Here is a 17190-nt window from a genome sequence, read left to right as displayed (position 1 = left end):
AAGAGATAGGACAATGGTTAGGGTACAGGCCTGGCCTGTGCCCAACTCCAGTCTGATTATCAGCACTATATGGTCCCCTGAACATCACCAGGCACAGGCTGGGAGTCCCCCAGCCAGGTCTGGCTCTGGAGGACACCAGTACCACCAGGTGTTTGTGTCTTCACCCAAGGACCTCCGCATCTCCGGGGTAATGTCCCCTGCCTTCTAGTTGACTGATAGTCATTGGGAGGGCCTTCCAGGCTTCTTGAGCACTGCTTCATAGGCTTAATTAAAATAAGTAGAATAGAATGAAGTTAAACAAAGTGACTAGGTGATCTCTAATGCGCTCTTAAAAGCACTCTTGAGTTCCCAGTGAGCATATTCTCAGTTCAGTCATGCGGATCAGCATGGTGTGAGCAGTAACTTGGTGACCTGCAGGCTGTCTCAAGCTGAGTGGGGAGCAGGATGGGGAAACTGATGAGAAACAGGAAGTACCCACAGCTCTAGCCTCAGATGGGTGAGAATGATGCCGGAGGCCAAGGGAGCAGACAGTTCATGAATGTGAGCAAACCTTCACAGTTTCTCTCCCCCAGCGTTCCTGGAGACATCAGTGCTGATGGGGCCAAGTGAGCTCCTTGCTGACCTAGGGCACATTTGGAAGCCAGAGAGAAAAGGTTGTGCAAGTGAATACTATTTCCAGAATGTTTTATATAGCAAAGCTCACACCTCTTTCCAGATCATGGGGTGAACACTTCGTTGTGACATGGCAGGAGAATCCACACTAGGACTCATCTTTCCTGTATCTGGGGAACAGGAAACTTCATACGTTGGAATCCCAGCTTCTCATGGTTTCTCAGTGCTATCACAGTAATATTTCAAAAAAGTACTTTTCAGTTCCTTCAGAGAATTTTCACATAAGTTAAATGTGCAAAGTCCTTTTATTTTGTTTTGGGTTTCGGTTTGGTGTCAGACCTGGTATTACTCTGATCATTGTCATTTACATTATAGGTGAGAAGGGTAGAACTGAAACTCCTTCCCTTTCTTCCTCCCTCCTCTCTCTTCTTTTTAAAAAAATTTTAATTTATTTTTATAAAGTAGTTCACAATATTTGATTACATTCAATATTTGAACACCAATTTTACCACCATTACATCTTCCCACCACCATATTTCAGGAGCTTCCATCCCGAACCCCAACTCCTACTCCAAGGCAGAACCAAAATAATTGATTTTGTATTGTTTGTTATGAATAACTGCTGAAAATTATTCAAAAAAGCTTCCTTACACTCCCCTTCCTTCCTTCCTTCCTTCCTTCCTTCCTTCCTTCCTTCCTTCCTTCCTTCCTTCCTTCCTTCCTTCCTTCCTTCCATCCCTCTTTCTTTTTTCTTTATTTCTTGCCATACCCAACTGTTATTAGGTCTTACTCCTAGGTCTTTGCCCAGGAGTCACTCCTGGAGGTGCTCAAAGATCATATGTAGTGCCAGGGAATGAACAGGGGTCTGCCACATATAAGGCAAGTGCTTTAACCTTTCACTAGCTCTCCAACCTCTGCTTCTTCTTCTTGCCATAAGTCAAGCTGCTTTTCCACAGCTCAAGCACCTTACAGAATAATTGACCCTGGCTCTGAGATTAGCTCTAGGTTGAAGGATGGGAAATCTCAAAGTAAGGAGTAGGGAGTAGGAGTAGGGAGTAAAAGGGAGTAAAGAGGACCAAGTCTCGCATTTGAGGCATAAGGCATCTTTCTTCACTGGGTCCAAGTCCTGGCTTTCATTAGGAAAGGTGTCACCAGAGAGTAATGGAGTAATTTGAGCCATGGCCTTGACTACTGTGAAGAACGATGGCCACACAGGCAAGACCAGTTGACCCATGACAATCTGTGCACTGGGCAAAGGGCTACCTCAAGATAAAGATCTGAGGATATCTTCAAGGGGTTCCATTGAGATCTGGGAAGAGCCCTGAGGAAGAGGGGTCCACACATTGCACTGGAGACTTGTCATCTTGTTTTCTTCACTCACTATTTCTGCTCTAGGGAGAATCCTCAGGTACGTGGCCCTGAAAGACCTTCCTGTTGAGCACATCCAGCCCATGATCTGAGCAGTAATTTCACATCCCAAATAAGAATTCCACAGGTGTACTGGTCCCAGAGGGGTGATCTTGTGCTTGAGAGAAGAAATTGCTTGCTCAGGTGCAATGGTGGGGGGCTGACAGTGTATAGGCCAGGAGCTTCTGTGAAGTTGGAAGTTATATCTCTGGCCAGGGTTTCTGAGACAGTAATGCTAATCAGAGAGGACACAATGTCAAGTGTTCACCCTGGTAGCTCTTAGCAATCATTTCTCATTTGCTGCTATTGCTAAATTCCATCTTTCCCAGCCTTGAAGACAAATGGAAAAAGGTTGATTGCTTTCTATGATTACACTAGGTAAATATACCAATTATATGATTTTTGAGGGCAAAAGAGGTGCTTGGATATTATCAACATCAGAACAAGCTATTAAGAGGAAAGAAGGGGGAAAGCTTTAAACAAATAAACCAAAACATTTCTCCTGCTCTGCTTAGTCCACCTCAAAAATGATGACTCATGTGTGTTGCGTCAGTAACCATGACATAAGAAGCCTCTGTGTGTGTATGCATGTGTGTTGGTGTCAATCCTGTGGTACCCCATTCTGTGAGTAGTGAACTGGTATGTGCAGACCTCTTGCTGTCATACCTGGAATGACTTTGCCATCTGTGGTCTGACCAGTGGCTGTTTGTCATTGATCATTTTCTCTGGGCAAGCAGCTTTAATATATAGGGCATCTATAAGTTTGGATAAAAGCATATAGAGTGTGATTAGAGGCTCTAAGATACTCTCCTGATAAGAATCTTAATTGTCCCCATCAAAGAAGCCACTGTACCAAGGTTTATTGGCTCAGGGAATGGAAGGGCTGCTCTGTCCTCCCTAGGACATTTTTAACCCAGAACCATGACAGCTAGGAGGGCACCTTTGATATCAATTTGCAGCAGATGTCTGTCTGAGAACAGCATCCCCACTGGGAAAGGAGAGGAGTTTGATGTGGGAGGTCCTTAGATCACTTTCTCTAGATCTGCGTCCAAACAGAAACTCCAATCACATCTGCACTGGAATGCCAGCTGCAGAGAACCAGTTCCAAGAGTACCTTGTAAAGAAAGTCCCTTGCTTGGAAGGGAATGTGCAGTGCTGCTTAAGCATACAGTCCAAATCACACAACAAAGCCAGTCCTGCAGAAATACCTTTACCTGTCTTTTTTTTATCTTGTCAAGGCTTTGTATTTAGCAAATCCTCTGCAAGTAACGACAATAGAGGTGGTTCTAGTCTAGCCATGATTCTTGATCTTGTGAGATCCACATAGGTTTGTCATAAAATGGCTTATTTCCCAGAACAAGTGACACTGTTAAGAGCTAACATTGACCATCACACAATTGACTACTTACAAGGAACGTGGGCTTGAGCAAGTAGCTACATCTAGGAAACTCAGCTTTTAGATTTTTCTGCAGTAAGGGTAGTAGTTATTTGCAGACTCCTTGTTAGAATTGCTGGAAGGAGGGGAGGGAACTGAGATGGGATTTTCCAGCAGAGGTCAATATTATAGTTCTGACTAGTTGAGGTATCAGGAATGTGGTTGGGCAGTAGAGCCTTGCACATGTGAGGCAGTGGGTTCCATGCCTGGAACCAGTAAAATAAAAGACAAAACAAAGATCCCAGATTATGAGTGCTCCAACAGAGCCAATGCCCTGCAGACCCCATCCTCCTCCAGAGCCCAGGAGAGATTCTAGGACTCTAGCCTGAAGTCACAGCTTAGTTCCTGTCCCAGAGGAATCCCAGCTCTTGGCCAATCTGCCTTTGACCTCCTGGAGGCTTTTCCAGCCTTGCCAGTTATCAGCTGACTGCCCGAACAGAGCCTGAGGCTCTGAGGGGTGCCAGAACCCCAGCCTCAAGTCCCAGGTAACAGACTCAAAGGAAACCTAATGGAACCTTCACCTCATCCCCCACTGCTGGAATACTGAACCATGCTGCCACAGACACAGCCAGGCAGGAGCTCTATTCCTTCAACTCTACTCTGAAAACACCAATATTCTCATCAAAGTCCACAATCCTAGAGAACACCCGTCTGCTTCTAGGGTCTGAATCACTAAGAGAAGTCTCATGGGAGTAAACTATGAAAATCACCCCAGAGATTAGAAGACACATATGTGAAAAAGTTTGATATAGGACCTTCAAAAACAGACATGCCCAGGTTCCTTAGAGCCTCCTTATATCCCAGTGCCTGGCATAAGCAAGTTGCTGAACTTCTTTGGGTCTGGTATCCCACTAATACACTTAAAAAATGACTTTGTAAATGAACCATAATAACGACTCATAGGCTTCTTGTGCATTTAACTAAACCAGCACATGTAAATACTTAACCCTCTGACGAGTGCACAGTAAGTAAATATTCAGAAATGTTAGTTATGAAAAATACCATAATTGGCTTCTTTCTGAACCATATTATATTAAATTAGGAAGTAAAACTTACTTTTTTCTAGTTTATTTTGCTGGAGGTTGAAAATATTAGAACACACACACACACACATATATATACATATATATATATATATATATACTATGCATGACTTGAAAGTTGCAGTACTTAGTGTAAATGTAATGGAGTGAAAATCTCTAGTCCAGGATTAATGGAGTGTTCTAAAAACATCTCAATTTGATCAGCACATGCTAGAAAATGTCTATAGTGCCCTTATGATGGTTCCACTTTAGGTATCAATTGACTGGGTCATGGGCTACCCAGCTATTTGGCAAAATATGATTCTGGAATCCTCTGTGAGGATATTTTAGATGAAATTAATGGGTAACTTGGTAGGTTGGGCAAAGCAGATTGTCCTGCTTGGATGGGCCTTAATCAATCAATTGAAGGCCAGATTAGAATCAAGACTCAATAATTCTTACTCACTGACTTTCAACTAGGATACCATCTTTCTTTCTAAATTTGGGTTTGAAATAAACATGAGCTCCTCTTGGGTCTTAAGCTTCATGTTTTGGATTAGAATTATCCCATTAGCTCTCCTCATTCCCAAGTTTCCAGACTCAAACTGGATCTAAATCAGTTGGTTGGCTGAATTTCTAAGATGCAAACTTACCCTTGCATGCTTAACTTAGAACTTGCCCACCTTCATGATTATATGAATCATTTCCTTATAATAAATCTCTTTTATATCTATAAATTCAATTGATTCTGTTTCTCTGAAATGTCACCATACAACAGACTTAGGAATTTGAATGACATTGTTGATCATGGTAAAGTCATTGATGATTGTGGAATAGTCATAATCCTATTAACCCTGATAATATCTGGGCCTTGGGAAGACAATTTTGAGAACAATGAGTAGAATAGATTGAGGGCAAAGATATCTGAAAGATCAGATCATGACTACTTCCCAGAAATAAAATTACAGTAGCAAGACTAGAGAAAATGACAGAGGTGAAAACAACAAAAAGGACTTTATATATTTTCATTTTTTAATTTAATTTAATTTATTAATTTTTTAGATCAGTACAAAGAAGTTCATGATTGAATTTCAGTCATACAGTGTTCCAACACCCATCCCTCTACCAGTGTACATTTCCCAGCACCAATGTCCCCAGTTTCCCTCCCACCACCATGCACCTGCCTTTATGGCAGGCACTTTTCTTGTCTTTCCCTCTGTCTCTCTCTCTCTCTTTCTCTCTCTCTCTCACACACTCGAAAGGACTTTAAAACTAACTATGCTGGGGTCAAAAGAGAGAAGAGTGGACCGCCGAGATGTGATCCCGGGGGCCGTGCGGCCCCTCTGCAGCTGTACAAGCGTGAATCCAGACCCAGCAAAACCTCTTTCTGTGTGAGCAACTCCTCGCAGAATATCTCCAGCCTGAGAACTAAGCCTCGGCCCCGTGCCTGCCCGGGAGGGGAAAGGTATTTCTCTCTCTCGCCTCTTTCTTTCCGGGGATGAAGGGCGCGGTGGCCGCCATATTAAGATGACCACAGATTGGGTTTTCAAGCCTGCAATTATCTAATATCTGGAAGAAATCTCCCTGGACTTCTTGTTAAAGTACAGAAATTCAAAACCGCGCGGCCGCTACCGTGGCCGCGCGACCTTATTTGTCTTCACAGTAGGTCTGAATCTAGTGGGGTACTCCTAACAACAATAGTGAGGTTTGTATGGAAATATTGAATGTAACCAAAGTAAACAGAATGTAAAATGAAACTTATAAGTTACAAGGTAGGGGGTGGGGGGGGCGGGATGGGAGGTGTACTGTGTGGTTTTTTTTTTTTTTGGTGGTGGTATATGGGCACTGGTGAAGGGATGGTTGTTTCAGCATTGTATAACTGAGACCTAAGCCCGAAAGCATTGTAATCTTCCACACGGTGATTTAATAAAATAAAATAAAATTTAAAAAAAAGAGAGAAGAGTGGAGAGGTGAATTGGGTGTCTGGACACAGTCTAAAAAAGTTGCTTTTATGGAAACATGAGTTAGGGTGGAAGGAATGGCTGGAAATGATGTGACAGGAGGGAGGACTAATTTGGACCCATGCTAATTTGGACTCAGGTTGTAGTGCTAGACGGATGTCAATGTATAAATTCTCCTTTATTTTTGTATTTTTTAAAATTTTGTTTTGTTTTGGGGACATGGGTTTTACATGACTATGACCAGGATTTTCCTGTGGCCCTGAAAACTCTCCTTTAGTCCTCAGGAGAGAGGGAAGTGCTTGAATGAAAGTAAGGTATTATCTGCCCCAGTATTATTGCTGAAGTTATGAACTTCTCTACCTGTATATGGCAAGGGGAAGGAGCTCCAGAAGTGGTCAGAAAGCCTCAAGATAGGGGAGAATTAAGTGAGAGTTTACACCAGAGCATGCTAAAAACTGCTGAGTTTGACATGACAACAACCCATAGGACTTGAAGACACTGTCTTGAAACAAATCCAAGGCTGGGCAGGCCAGGACTGGGGAAGGGCTTGCACTTAGTGGCTGAAGCCTCAATAAACACAAGTGGGCAACCCAGTCAAATCAAGGCAATAGGCAGTCACCAACCTGGATGTGAATAATCCCACAATGGCTGTGGGAACCAGCTGCTTAGTTCTCTGTGAGGATACCTCGGAGGGTAACTGGCCCTTCTGGAAGTGAGCCATGACTGGGCTCTGGTAGGCACAGAAACCTGGTGCTCGACCCTTAGCAGCTGTGGGACCGAGAGTATGTTTTATCTTTACTTTCAGATCCTGAGAGCCCAAAGTGAGGTTCCACAGGATCTGCACAGACCTTACAGCAATTTTATACTTAGTTTTTCTTTGTATTTGTAAATTGTATTAAATTCAACTTAATTTGAAAAAAAAGAGGACCAGAGAGATAATACAGCAGGGAAGGTACTTGCCTTGCATGTGACCAACCCAATTTGATCCCAGTCATCATATATGGTCCCCCAGCAACACCAGGAGTGATTGCTGGACATGGCTAGGTATGGCCCTAAAATGAGAGGCAAACAAATGAATTAAAGCTTTATAAAAAAAAAATCCTTAAGTCAGTAGGAAGAGGATTGGCCCTCCACAGCTTTCTTTTTCTAAGGATTTTATTGGGAATGAAGGTCGAGTGGACCTGGGGGAGGCAGCAGGATGGGGGCGGTGAGAGGGTGGGAAGGATAAATCTTTACTGATTTTCATCGTACAATACTTTTAAAGGGCATATAGAGCAGGTGTTGTTCTCCAACATGATAGCTGATAAAACCCAGGTCAGAGGTTAAGAAATGTCTCTAAACTCATACAAATCATTTAGTTTATAGAACATCATCTGTGCTCACTTTTGTGGGACACTAAGATAGCTCAGATTCTAATTAGCTGTATGATTTCAATCTGGCTTTAGGGCTGTTCCCTTTAAAAAGAGAGAATTCCTTACCACTAACCACCACATCCTTATTTCCCCCATGTCTTATGGAAGAACTTACGAGCCTTTGCCTGGGCTCTAAATTGGGATTTCAAATGTGTGAACCTCCAGATGAAGAGGTCTTGGACAAGAGATGTGGGATAGTTTCCTTCTGCTGACAGAATTAGAGCTAGCTTTAAAAGATGATCTTGCTTCTGTGTTTCCAAGATCATGGTGAGGTGTGGGCCAAAGAGAGGGTATTTGTAGACACAACTGATTTCATATTCAGAAGCTAGTAATTTTGTCCTATTTTGACCCTCAGTCTGGGTACATGGAATTATTCTAATATATAAATTTGTATCTTTAATTTTTGTTTGGCACACATACTTAGAGACTATTCAGTGCTTGCGACTTCTGGCATGGTGGGTACCATGCAATGCCAGGGATTAAACCCAGGTCTCCCACATGTAAAACATGTATGTTCTCTAGTCCTGAAAGCCTCTCTGGCTCCTAAAGTTTGTTTTTTTCATTTGAAAAATTCTGTATTCTTTTTCTTTTATTTCACTTTACTTTTCCTTTTGTTGTCACTATCGTGATATCTGGGATTGCACTCCCAATGATGTCACATATTCAGACATGCTGTCACTTGCTGTGTCCCCAACGATCACACTGGCAGTGATGGGGGTTGTGGTGAGTAGTGGGGGCAGAGCCAGGGATCTAGCACACAACCTCACATGTACAAGGCAGGCACTCTACTCCTGGGCCCTAAAAATGTTTTCTATATATCTAACATAAAATTACAGCTTAATATTCTAGTTATAACATCTATGTAATTATTACTGACTTTTAAAATAAATTTTGAGGCATCATTGATACAGAAGTTCCATGTGTTGAGCTTTGTCTGTAAAAGTGACATCATGATCCCCACTCCAAAGTCTAGTCCTCATATATAGCCATATACTTTTTCTCTCTTTGTGCCTCTTCCAAAGCCCTCTCTCCTCTTGTCACCTCCAATATGTTCTCTGTATCGGATTCTAGCTTTTGTTATGCTTCATTTGTTTGAATTGTTTCTATGTATAACACATGTGAATGGAAGCACAACCTTTGTCTTTTTCTTTCTAATTTCATTTAGCATGACCCCCTCAAGATCCATAGAAGAAGCTGAAGAGATAGTGTAGCAGGTAAGACTTGCAAGACATGTGTCTGACCCAGGTTAGGTCCTCAGCACCACATATGGTCCCCCTATCACCACTAGGTGTGAATCTGAGCAGAGATCCAAGAGTAAAGCCAAAGCACAGCTGGGAGTGTGCCACCCCAAAAGATCCATACAGTGTTTTTTGTAAATAGAAATATTTCATATTTTTTGTGGTGCATAGTGTTCCATTGTGCATATGCTCTTCCCCTTCTTTTTTTTATCAATTCATATATCACTGGGCACTTCAATTGTTTCCATCTTTTAAATATCATGAATATCAATTAATCCAACTACTATGAAAAATGTATGGATATTTTTCATGGAGACACCATGTGATCCACTTCTGGGTATTTATATAAAGAATGCTAAAGCACTAATTTGACTCCATAGACTAGGAGTCTTCACCACACTTGCTTATAACCATTGGGTCATTTGCCCTCAGTTCCCAAGTTCATAATCAGTTGGGCAGGATTGTATGTGTAAGTGAGAGAGAGAGAGAAAGAGAGAGAGATGAGAGGAGAGGAGGAGGAGCAGAAGGAGGTGGAGAAAGAGGAGGAGGTGGAGGACATGGATAGTTCTATAGAGTAAAGTTCAAGTTCAGATACCGAATCTGGAGGACTTCAGGAAGAACAGACTGGAGGTCTGGGTGTAGCCTTCAGCTCAAAAATCTCAGCTGTGCTTTAAGGGGCAGGGTTATCTGAGCATAATGATGAAGCTTAGTCTACTCTATACTGCTTACATGGCTGAAAGCCACTAGCTCATTCCACATAGCCAGTTCCCAAAGAACAGGTGGGAAACATCTGTGCTATCACTATCACTATCATCCCGTTGATCAATCGTTGATTTGCTGGAGCAGACCCAGTAATGCCGCCATTCATCCTAGCCCTGAGATTTCAGCAGCCTCTCTTTATTTGTCCTTTGCAACAGGGCCATATTAGAGGCTCTTTCAGTGTCAGGAGAACGAGACCCATCATTGTTTTTTGTTTGTTTGTTTATTTTATTTTTTAAATTATTTTTTAATGAATTATCATAAGGTACCATTATAGACTTACAAACTTTCATGCTTACATTTCAGTCATACAATGATTGAGTACCCATCCCTTCACCAATGCCTGTTCTCTGCCATCAATGTTCCCAGTATCCCTGCCATGCCCCCCATCCCTCCCCTCCACATCTGTGTCAGGCATATTCCCTTTTACTCTCTCTCTCCTTTAGGGTGTTGTGGTCTGCAATGCAAGTATTGAATGACTGTCATGGTCTAAACCCATAATTGTTACTGTATTTGGCATATGAATATGCCACGGGGAGCTTGCCAAGCTCTCCTGTGTGGGCAGAAAACTCTCAGTAGCTTGCCAGGTTCTCCGAGAGGGAGAACTAGGCTATAAGCGGTCACACAAAGCGGCCAGGTACTTCCAGGAGCTTTGTTTTTATAGTTTTTTTATAGCTTTGGTTTTATAGTTTCTGGATGTTGGCCATTGATAGGATTACACAACAGTATCTGGGTGTGACCACCAGCTACTGGAAAATGGGGGATCTGGGCCGAAGAGGCCCAGTCCTGATCTGAGCAGGCTTGGAGATCTCAGCCCCAGGTCCTGCACACCTGGGTTCCTCTGCGGATTTCTTCATGCGTGAGGCTCGTCCAAGAATGTGGAGAGTGGCCTTGAGCATGGCTATGGTTGAGTTCCAGAGGTCTTTAGCTGCCAGAGCTCTGCTCAGGGCGGGGAGAGAGACTCAACCCACCCCCTCCGAGGGGCTCCAATGAAGACAGCCAGGCTCGGGGGCAAGAGACTCTGCATTGCTCTCTTCCAGGAGCTTGACTTTATAGTCTCTGGAACATCTGTGCTACCATTTAATATTCTATCTGACCTCCTTCCTTTATTAAGTCAGGTACTACAGGACATTTAGCATGCATGAGTACAGGTGTTACCACAGGAAAGTGAGACTCTCAGGGACCCTGGGCAGAGGAAGAGCAGGCTGTCAGTTACATACCTGTTCTGAAAACTCAATCATCAGACCTATATGTAAATATAGCCACTCACTGTCAGTGCGCCTTCAATTCTATTAGAAAGATAAGCAGGAGGGAGAAGACCTCTCTTACGTCTCATGCGTAATGTTGAAATGTCATGCCATATAAGAAAAAGCAAATGTGTCTGAGGCAGGGAGGAGCACCAAAGGAAATACGCTCTCAAATGTGTTTCAGTACTTGCTAATATCTATATCTATATATCTATATATAGATATATCTATATCTATCTAATATATATTATAATATCTACAATATATATTTCTACTTGCACAAATGTCAAAATAAAATGTGGGATTCCTCGGAATGGGGGGAATGGGATGGGCTTCCAGTCCCTGAGAGGAATTCATCCCAAGAAGGAAACTACATCACACAGAGAAGGTGGTTTTAATGGTCATTTTTGCAATAATGGAGCAGGGTCCTTTTGAAATAGCGTGTATTCTCTCTGAGCTGGTTTCAATCAAAACAGATATCAGAGGAGGATGTGGAGAGGAGCCCTTGTGGACAGTTTGTGGGGATGTAGATTGCTACAGCCACCATGGAAAGCAGTTAAGGAAGGTCCTTGTGAAATTAAAAATAAAATGACCATATGTTCTAGCAATCCCACTTTTGATTACACAGCCAAATGAAATGAAAGCAAAATAAGAACCACATAGCTGTTCTACCATGTTCAAGGCAGTTATTCATTATAGCCAAGATATGGAAGCAACCAAAGTGTTCATCAATGGACAGATGACTAAAGATGTGTGTGGGGGGGGTGTGCATGTGTGTATTTGTGTGTGTGTACATGAAAATCCTGTCATTTGGGACAATAAAGATACACCATGAGGGCATTAAGTTGAGCACAATAAGCCTAACAGAGAAAGAAAAATGCTGCATAGCATCTCTTAATTATGGACTCTTTAAAAAAAGTTAGGATTTTCTCTCAAGCCCATGTTACACGCCACCCCTTTCTCTCTCCCTCTCCCTCTCTCCTCTTCTTCTCTTTATGCATTTATGTTTTGGGGCCACATCTGAAAATTCTCAGGGGTTACTCCTGGCTATGTACTCAGGAATCAATCCTGGAAGTTCTCTGTGGATTATATGGGATGCTGGGGATTGAAGCTGGATAGGTTACATGCAAGGCAAGTGACCTACCCACTGTACTATTGCTCCAGTTTCAACCTGTGTTTTCTTTTGAGCATGTATTTCTATTTTTCTTCTCTGCTATTTTCACTCTGGAGCAAGCCAGGTTTTCTCTTGGACACATATTCCTTTCTTTCTGTTCCCTCACCTCTTTCTCTCTCTCGCAATTTCTTTCAACAAAACTAGTTTCCTTCACTAAAAATAAGTTCACTTATAAAAGTTTTATCAGTTGACTTTTAAAAATAGATTAGGAGAGTGGTTCCATGGGGTTTGGAGTAGGGAAAATAGAGGCTGGAAAAGCTGCACATTGTCAGAGAAGTCTTGGCATGGATACATTCTCTGGATCTTATGTCTAGTATAGTGAATATAGTAACCTGCTGAAAGAATAGAACTGGGACTGGAGTAGTATTACAGTGGGCAGGGCATTTGTCTTGCGTGTGGCTGGCCTGGGTTTGATCCCCAGAAGCCCTATGGTCCTCTGAGAACCACCAGGAATAATTCCTGAGTGCAGAATCAGGAGTAACTCCTGAGCACTGCTGGATATGACCCAGGAAGCAAGAAATAAAAATTTAAAAATTAATAAAAGTATAGAGCTTCAATTTTTCCACCAAAGTAAATATGTGTATATGGTATGGATATGTAAATTATCTAGACTGAAAAACGCCTTCACAGTATATATCAAATGGTTATGATATGCCCTTACTCCATTTCACTGTCTTTTTTGAGGGGGGAGGGTGGTATGAGGCTCCAAGTCAGGAGGCCCAGGGGTTACTTGAGGCCTGCAGTGCTGAGGTTTGCCTGGACAGGTGCTGCGGACAGCACCTAGGGGGAATCTCTAGGACTGAATCAGACAGTTTGGGGCTACCCAGAATTTACTTAGGGGACCATGTGGTGCGAGGGATTGAAACAGGGTCATGGACTTTCAATCCTGTACTCCTTCCATAGTGTACAGGGGTGCAGAGAATGTGGCTGTGCCAGCATTGCTCATGGGTTCTTTTGCATGGAGCTTTGTCTCTATACCTTGACCCTTCCCTACATATTAGTCTGTGAACAAGATCCTCCTTTTAGCACAGGGTCACTTAGGCAGCACTCTGGAGGAAAGGGTGAGGGTGAGGGCAGAACAATAGATTTCACCAGTAAAGACGGGATCTGTGGGTTTAATAGCACTGGGATCCTTTCCAAGTATTCTTCTTTCAAGAGAACATGATGTCTAGGAAAGGCCAACTGATTTGAACTAAGGTGTAGCAATGCTTTGTGATGGGCAGCTCAGAGAATGGAGTTCAGGAGGCTCAGAAAGCCACTAGGACCTCAAGGTTGAGATGAGAAAGGTCCTAGGATCTAGGAAACCACTTTGTGCAGTCCCGGCACAGCCTCCAAACCCCCTCCCCACCCCCTGCATGGGGGTTTGAGAGATACTATTTTTTTTGTTGGGGAGTGAGGGTTGGGATTAAGTTAGGTGCTTTTGACAGACTGTATTAAGATCTGGTTCTGGGGACTAGATGTGTCCTTGGGGACAGAATGTATCAAATCAGATATGGGTGACTGGAGAGATAATACAAGGGCTAAGACACTTGCATTTTACATGGCCAACCCCGGTTCAGTCTCCGGCACCACATAGAGTCCCTGAGCACACAGTAAGGAGTAAGCCTTGACTATTTCTGGGTGTGGCCCTCCATCCTCCTACCCCCAAATAAAAATGAATCTCAGGCTGGGGATACGACTCAGTAGTCCATACATGAGGTCCTGAGTTTGAGCCCAGGTAATGTCCCCTCTCCCCACAAAATCAATTTTCTAAAAGGTCAGATATAGTGGATAAAAGGGATTAATTTTATGGTGAAGGATAGAAAATTGTACTTTTGCTACACATGTAAGTGGTTAATGTTCAACTGAAAACTTTACAAATTTTTACCTAAAAAATGTTTAAAGTGATCATAAACATGGACTTAAGGGGAAACATGGGCTGATTAAAGGATTAATAAGAAGTATTTAAAATTAATCAATTTCCTTCTTTTCCAATGAAGAGAACTCATCTCATTTAGATGGCCAATGGCAGACCCCAAGAACATAAAATATTCACATTTCTGGAGATGTAGGAGACATTAGGATTTTGTATAGGCTGAGCCTGAATTCTAATCCCTTTCCTAAGGTCCCCACTATCTCTCACAGGCAGCACACCCACCTATAACGGAAGGGGATCATGGCTAGATGTCCTTGCTTGGACCCTTCAAAATGCATAGCTTGGTGAGAGCCATCACACCCACCTTTAAAAAAAAATAACTCACAGGAAGAGCAAGATATTCCTAGGTGGGGAATTTTTTCTGACTAATAACTTGGGTACCCCTAAACCAAATTTATAAGTATGAATCTGGAAAGGAAAGAACTGGTCAAAGTAAAATTTACTTATAGTGAGGAATACAGACAAAGATTCAGAAGAATTTTTCTCTGGGCCACATCTGGTAGTACTCAGGGCTCATTCCTGACTTTGCACTCAGGAATTACTTCTGGTGGTGCTTGGGGGACCATATGAGATGCCAGGGATTGAATGCAGGCTGACCGCGTGCAAGGAAAGCACTCGCCTGCTGTACTCTCTTGCCCCTTAACACTCTTTTTCAGTGACTATTATTATGGAATCATGCTACATACCAGTTAAATCCCATTTTAAGTTAATAAATATGTTGATAAATTTCATTTTCAGTTGATAAAAAATGCATAGCTGGCATCCATCAGTCTGCAACCCTTTAATTCTAGATACCAGCCAGCAACCACCAACCACCCTCCTGCCACACTACCCCCCTCCCTCCACACACACACACACACACACACACACAAGGGAGTCAAGCATAGTTCTTATTAGGGACAGTCCCAGAGACACAAAGTAATATTTTGTTGTGATCCTTTCTTGAGAGCAAAGTCCATGGACTATGCTGTAGGTGTAAACAATAATTAGCTGGTTTCTGGCACTTTTCACATGTATCTTTTCTTGGAAAATATTTTGCTAACTTTCTGTCCTGTATTTACTTCATTTATATTACAAGATCAGTAATGGCAAACACATTCCATTTCAAGTGCAAAATTCTGATTGTTTAGTAGGTACCCTCTGGGCCATTGTATCAAGATAAAATGTCTTAAAGTTACATGCAACCTCTGGCAGGTTAATGTCTGTTGTGGATTATTCGTCATCTCGCTACTCCATATCTTAGCAGGCACCGACCCTGCCTTAGCTTTGATCTCTAATAATGAGCCTTTGATAATTTTTTGTAGTTGAAGTGTGTTTAGAGCTTTGGGGGCATCTTTCATCCGCACAAGCTTATTTCCAGCTCTGCCCAAGTTTCAGCTATTACAGAGAGTGACATAGTCCTTCAACAAATGCTTTTGATTTGTCCAAGCCTAAAAGTATGTACAAAATGAGAAACTTCAGAAGAAGAAGAGTATGAGGCATTCTTAGAAATCTTAGAAAGGAGAAAGGGATGCTAGTGGTTCTAGAACCGTCCAAAACACAGTTTTTACACACTCAGTGCCATGTGGTGCTGAGGAACTCTGTAGAAGTCAGGTAAAGGGTCCGAGTGGCAAGATGCCTCAGCAGGTTGAACAGACCAGCAAGAGCTGATGGTTCAACTTTCAGAAAAAAAATTAAGGCAGACCACATAATATATCTTGAAGTTGTTTATGATAGAGTATTTGCACCGTGGAAATTGGCAAAACTGACAAACCAGGCCTCTTCTACACAGACCTGGTAGTCATTTATCACATAGCACCAGCCATGTTCCCAAATTCCACGGGCATGGCACTGAAACATTCACTGACATTTAATATATTCTCCAACATAAACCAATCTGGCCTCAGTTTTGAATCTTGATAATTCTTATCAGGAGGCAAGATGGGGAAGCTCTCACTGCTATTTGTGCCCTGTGATTGATGTTGGAGCAGAAGAACAGAGGCCATTGAGGGTGTGGAGGCAGAAAGGCCACACCATGTGAGGCTGGGAGGTTCTGTCAATCACCTGGTTATATTCCTACAATAACAATGTGTGCAAGGAACGTGTCACAAGAACTCACTCACAGCTCATTTCATAGGAGGTGTAAACCCTTTTGGACTGCGTTAGAATGAGCCCTGGGGGGCAAGGAAGAGCTGGCATGGAACAGGTGCTGTCAGAGATTCCCAACTGAACTGAACAAAAGCAGCTTAAAGATGGTAGCAGCTATGTCATTCCTGGTCTTGGGGAAGGAGTCCATCCTTCCCACTTCTGGGGGTTGTCATGACAGAACCCATTTTTGGGATGAAGAGATTTGAATGCTTGTGGAAGGAGTACAGGAACACCCCAGAGGGTGTTCTATTTAGAAACCAACTCTTCAGTGTAGGCTGTGGGGGACAGTTACAGAGATGCCCCGTTATCTGGACCTTGATTTTTTCAAACCACTCTGCACCAAGGACAGCCGTACACCCATTTCTTTTTGTGGCAAATTACATAAGTAGTGGGGGCCCCAGTTGGTTAGACCAGTGTGTGTAATGACAATGACATGTACATAGTGATGAAATAATCACATGATGTATTTCTCAGAAAGTGGCATGTGACTGTGACAATTCAGAGCAAGAATGTGCCGATGAAGACTAGAGCAGAGTGGGAGGGCAGATAAAGGAAGGCAAACAAAAAAAATCCAGTTCCTCAACTCTCCAGAGAGGATGAAACAAAAATATTTGCATAGTATCTACTTACTAAGTACACTAAGAGAATATCCTCCTTCATCATTATTTACCTATGACTTGTTTTTAAAATAATTCATTAGAAAAAAGTAGCTTCATGTATGGTGGCATCCTTAAAATCTCAGGTTTTCGGGTTTTTGATTTTTGTTTTCCCAAATACACATCGCTAGACATAGGTGCCATTTATTATGTTTTTTAATTTTTTTATTTTATAAAGTAGTTCACAATATTTGATTACACTTAATATTTGATCACCAATCCCAC

At 42.4% G+C, this 17190-nt stretch overlaps 1 pseudogene; it reads right to left on the bottom strand.

Annotated features, from left to right (window-relative positions):
- The window catches only part of LOC129402299 (uncharacterized), a 126857-nt pseudogene that overhangs the window by 45194 nt on the left and 64473 nt on the right, over window positions 1-17190 (bottom strand).

This window comes from Sorex araneus, chromosome 1, assembly GCF_027595985.1.
Source record: "Sorex araneus isolate mSorAra2 chromosome 1, mSorAra2.pri, whole genome shotgun sequence".
Taxonomy (NCBI): Eukaryota; Metazoa; Chordata; class Mammalia; order Eulipotyphla; family Soricidae; genus Sorex; species Sorex araneus.
The sequence above is the reverse complement of the archived record's forward strand: the minus strand, read 5'-3'. Positions and strand labels throughout refer to the sequence as shown.